Source organism: Sinohyriopsis cumingii, chromosome 1 (genome assembly GCF_028554795.1).
Source record: "Sinohyriopsis cumingii isolate HCF-2022 chromosome 1, ASM2855479v2, whole genome shotgun sequence".
Lineage (NCBI taxonomy): Eukaryota > Metazoa > Mollusca > Bivalvia > Unionida > Unionidae > Sinohyriopsis > Sinohyriopsis cumingii.
Genome location: NC_142961.1, coordinates 21275725 through 21281724, shown reverse-complemented (window position 1 = coordinate 21281724; position 6000 = coordinate 21275725).

The window sequence follows — 6000 nt, the reverse complement described above, 5'->3', positions numbered from 1 at the left end:
TACGAGTAAAGAGAAGAAACAGAAACAAAACGAAACAGAGAAGAGGGATTCAGAAGAAGAAGAAATTGAAGATGATGAAGAACGTGTGCCAGTAAAGACATGGAAATGGAAAAATTGACAATGTGAGCCGATGCGTTGGCCCTGATGTGAAATTTCACACTACCTTCTAAAAGAGAATAGACCAGAAAGAAAACGTAAGTGTCTCTTAGTCTTGACATTCTATAATAAGGATGACGTGTTTTGTTTTTTACTCACACTTTTTTACTCACCTCTCTCTATCCCTCTGGAACATGTTTTAGTTAGAATTGAAATGAAAGGATGTTTTCCTTCACGCACGCTCTTTAGGCATGCAAGTCGGTAAACAATAGTCAGTCTATTCATCCATCATTTTGTGTCTTGATGTTTCCTAAATCAGACACTGATTCCATAAAATAACGGGTTAAATGGGTTTTGTAGTGTTGGGGGTGGGGTGGGGTGTAGGTGTTTGGCAGAGTTGGTCATTGCAGGTGAGGGTTTAGGTGCTTTCAAAAAACTTTTTCTTCTTCACTTTGTGTTAATGGAATATAATGGGTTATTTTCTTCATTCTATGTTGATAGTATATATAAAGGGTTATTTCTTCACTCCGTGTGGATAGTGTATAATGCTTTTCTTCTTCCCTCTGTGTGGTTAGTATATTATGGCTTTTTGCCTCTTCCCTCTTTGAGGATAGCGTATATTCGGTTATTTATTTCTTCTTCCCTCTGCGTAGATTGTATATATGGGGTTTATTTTTTTTACATCTCACCTCCGTGTGGATAGTAGGCATGGGATTTGTATTCTTCCTCTTCCATGTGTAGATAGTATATTTGGGGTTAGTATTATCTCCCTTCTGTGTGGATAGCATATTTAGGGTTTGTTTTTTTTCCTCTTCCCTGTGTGTGTGTGTGTGTGTATTCGCGTACGTTATGTAAATCGTATATTTGGTTGTTTATTTCTTCTTCCTCCCGAGTGTAGATGGTATATTTGGGGTTTGTCCGCGTTAGCGACGTTGTGTGGATAGTATATTTGGGGTTTGTATGCGTTCGCGTACGTTTGTGTAGATAGTATATTTGGGGTTTGTATGCGTTAGAGACGTTGTGTGGATAGTATATTTGGGGTTTGTATGCGTTCGGGTACGTTTGTATGGATAGTATATTTGGGGTTTGTACGCTTTAGCGACGTTGTGTGGATAGTATATTTGGGGTTTGTATGCGTTCGCGTACGTTTGTGTGGATAGTATATTTGGGGTTTGTATGCGTTAGAGACGTTGTGTGGATAGTATATTTGGGGTTTGTATGCGTTCGGGTACGTTTGTATGGATAGTATATTTGGGGTTTGTACGCTTTACTGACGTTGTGTGGATAGTATATTTGGGGTTTGTATGCGTTCGCGTACGTTTGTGTGGATAGTATATTTGGGGTTTGTACGCGTTAGCGAGGTTGTGTGGATAGTATATTTGGGGTTTGTACGCGTTAGCGACGTTGTGTGGATAGTATATTTGGGGTTTGTATGCGTTAGATACGTTGTATGGATAGTATATTTGGGGTTTGCACGCGTTAGCGACGTTGTGTGGATAGTATATTTGGGGTTTGTACGCGTTCGCGTACGTTTGTGTGGATAGTATATTTGGGGTTTGTATGCGTTCGCGTACGTTTGTATGGATAGCATATTTGGGGTTTGTACGCGTTAGCTTACGTTTGTATGGATACTATATTTTAATTTTGGTTTTATTCTTCGATCTATTGTGTGTGTGTGTGTGTGTGTGTGTGTGTGTGTGTGTGTGTGTGTGTGTGTGTGTGTGTGTTAGTGTAAGAACGTATGGATAGTATATTTGTTGGATTTTTCCTCTTCCCTGTGTGAATAGTATATTTTGGGTTTGTTTTTTATTCTTCACTCTGTGGTGTGTGTGTGTGTGTGTGTGTGTATGTGTGTGTGTGTGTGTGTGTGTGTGTCTGTGTGTGTATGTATTGGTCTCCGTTTGCCCCTATAAAACTCCCTTTATCCCTATCAAATACATTCTACCTACCTACCTACAGTAGCGCGTATTCAGGTCAGCCACTTGCAACACTGTTGCCATTTATCCCCTAGTTTCCAGTACAGTGACGTCACTGACGCTGGAAATTTTGATACTATAAATATGGACTTGAGGTTTTCCACTGGTTGTAGCTATACATATGTACTAGAGTTCATAAACAGGAACGTCACTCAAGCTGAGGCTATAAAAAGATAGTGGGGTTTTCCAAAGGAATAACCCACAAGTTGTAGTATAAATAGATAGTGGGATTTCATATGAATTTTAGCTGATTATAGCTATAAATAGATACATGGGTGTTTATCCACGATCGTCACACAAGTTGATATTGTAAGTAGTTACTAATTTTATCCATTTTAGTCTAAACCATTGCAACTTAATTTTCGGGAATATGTTTATTTTCCCATAAATTCTGGGACAATTTCGTCATTTTAGCGTTACTTTTAGTCACATCCATTTTGTCGTTGAGTATTTCCTTGATTATAGCTATTTATAGCATCATTACAATTATGCAAATTTTTGAACCCCCCAGCAAGATTTCAGGTCTTGGTAATGCTTTATATATAAATCTCACGCTTGTACTAGTGTATGTATGTCTCTGTCTCTGTTGTGTTTGACCCTCTACCATCATTGTCCCTAGACAATCCCACCATGTTCAATTCCCCTTGACGCTATACAGACCCACCATGTTCAATTTCCATATGTTAAATTCCCCTAGTCCCTAGACAGACCCACACTCTATTCCCGTGGTCAATTCCCCTTGTCCCTAGAGTGACCCAGCAATTTTTCCTATGTTCAATTTCCATTGACGCTAGACAGTCCCACGATTTATTCCATGTTAAATTCCCCTTGTCCCTAGACAGACCCAAACTATAGTTCCGTGTTAAATTCCCCTTGTCCCTAGAGTGACCCACGATTTTTCTCCATGTTAAATTTCCATTGTCCCCAGAGTGACCCAAGGGGTCCTGTAATGGTAATTCCCATTGTCCCTAGGGGGACCCCATTCACTACTTAGGTGTTTTATTGTGACTTTCAATTTATTAAATTGTCATGTATTCTACTAATTTTTGTTTCTTATCAGTTTAGGTCCGTAAATATTGTTAGTACCACATTTTTGCTGTACCCATTATCAGAATGGGATATATTATGTTTATCAGCCCATTGTCTGTCCGTTGTTTTTTTTTCTTATGCTCACCAAGTGGTGGCCATCAGGTCTGGCCTAATCCCCAGAATCGGAAGACCAGTCATCAGTAACCTCGACCTTGATCTTGGATGAACTTGCTAATCCTATTGAATTTGCTTTCTAAACAGGTTATCATAAGTTCCATGTTTGATTATCATGAAATATATTAATGTTAAAACTAAGGTGAAATTGGGATGAGATGATAGTTTGTTGAAGAACGGAAAGAATGCAAATAAAACGTTGACACAACTCTGTCTGCATTGACTGGCTGACAGTCATGTGTATTATCACGATGACTGTCTTAAAATTAAGCAAAGTTAAAATTAAAAAACCATTATATTGTTGAATCCATACAGTATGTCTCGCTATCATTATAGACTTATTACATTTTTTTAATTTATACAATATATCTGACTATCATTACAAATTTATTACATTGCTTTAATTCATACAATATACAGAGATAGCGTTGCGAACTTATTACATTACTTTAATTCATACAATGTGTCTGGCTATCATTATGAACGAATTAGATTGCTTTTAATTCATGCAATATGTCTGGCTATCATTAGAGACTTATTACATTGATTTAATTTATACAATACGTCTTACTAGCATTATGAATTTATTACATTGCTTTAATTCATGCAATATATTTGGCTATCATTACGAACATATTACATTACTTAAATTCATAGAATACGACTTATTATTATTATGAACTTTTTGCATTGCTTTAATTCATACAATGTGTCTGGCTATCGTTATGAACTTATTACATTGCTTTTCTTTATATTTGTGCTTGGTTGCGTTAGACATCAACAGTTTTATTGACTTTTTATTCTTAGTTGATTTTTGTTTCTTTGTTTTTTCTTTGTGTTGTTTTTAAAGGGAGGCAACCTTTGTCGCCTTCAACAGAGGTCATTGTACTTACTTCTCTTGTATTAGTTCCTCTGTTATTTGACAACGAAATAACTGTTCACATTTTGTTTACCCCAGAATCAAGTGCCTGTGGTACAGCACGATGCCTCTGTTTGTGATTTCTCTGGTGTGTGCTCTTTGTCTTCCTTGCTGCTTCAGCTTGACACATATGTTATACAAAATGCTTTAACTTTTAAGTGGAAATAATTTTGCTGGGTCATGAGGCAGAAAGGATTTGAACTTGCTTCAAAGGTGATCTTTCTTCCAGTATCGCAGCCACATGGATGAGAGAGTCCATGATTTTATAAAGCCCCCACATGCCGATATTGCACGCAAAAAGTTGTATATGCCAAATCATGTGAACAATACTGAATATTGAAAGATACTGGTCCTAATCTTCGTTGGGTTCCATTAAAACCATATGATATCGACGTTTCATCTCACTATGGTCCATGTATTTTCTCCTTCGAACGGAGAAAACCGACAATTTTTCACATTTGTACGAACTCATCCGATGTTCATCGGCGATATTCGTGGATCAACCGGTTTTAGCCGAAAGCTATAATACAAGATAAGATGATGTTAGGTTGTAAATACAAGAAGCCCAAACAACGCTATGCTGGGTACAGTAAGTGATCCTTATATGGTACGCACGCAATTCTCATTTAGCGTTTTATATGATGCAGTACTCGGCTAGCATATATAGTTATCTAATTAACGCTTTGTCTTCTCGGATCTGCTATAAAAAAGGCAGGACTACCTCTCCTCATTCCCTCTCGAATCAATTTCTCAGCCAGGTGCGGATGTTGTTTTTAGATTAGCCACTAACGGAATTTGTCGAATGTAACAGATCACTACTTCTGGAGAACTCCCGAAGAGAACGACATAACGAGCGACTTTGGCTATTGAATTAAGGGGTGACAACTCTTAATTCTAAATTGACTGTTTGATCGTCATTTAAACCAAACTTCTTGTTTATTTCAAAGAACTGTTTTTATCATATCATTTTTGTAACAAATTATCTCCTTGATACCAAACTTTAATAAGATTTGAAAAATGGTGAAATGTACTGGTACGTAAAGAATTTAATTGCATGGCAGCAAAATTCATGCCTATACGATGCAGAAAGTTAAGAAACAGAAATAAAAGGTAATATATGAAGATAAACCCTTATAACTAAACATAAAAATATACTAAAAGATTAAGCTTTTACAATTCATTAAAAAGTATATAAAATAAGAGATTATTGTACAAAATATAAATCTTATTTTTAGACAAATATTTAATTATTAGATGTCTTTTGAATGCCTGATTCTTCATTAACTATTTAGTACTTTCACATATTGGTCTTGTACGAGGTCAGTTTGGGGACGAATGTTTACATGAACATGGGCGCCCGAGTGATAAGAGGGGATAAATATCGTTCCCCGGATTTCACCTCTGAGCATGTTTTGACTAGAATCCGTAAAATTTAATAGCTGACCACTACATGTTTGCCCCACCCTCGAAAAATTTATGTGGGCGCTCATATATATGAACCGTTGTCAACCATGTAATGTGGGGCTATTTTTGTTTACAGGGTACTCAGCCGGGCACAGGGTAGCCACACTTGCAATATTGTTTATTTTAAGGGCAGTCTTCAATGATACCCATGTTCGCTATATAACGTCTTATGTGGATAATTGACCGGACAGATGTTATTAACTGAGTGAACATCTTGATTTAAATTTCTCTTATACTGATAGCAGGTTGATCAAACGAAGATCATTTTAGACTTAAGACGAAATTTTCACTGTGATTGCAATTAGCGGCATGATATTAATAACCGCAGATCGCAGACAGAAC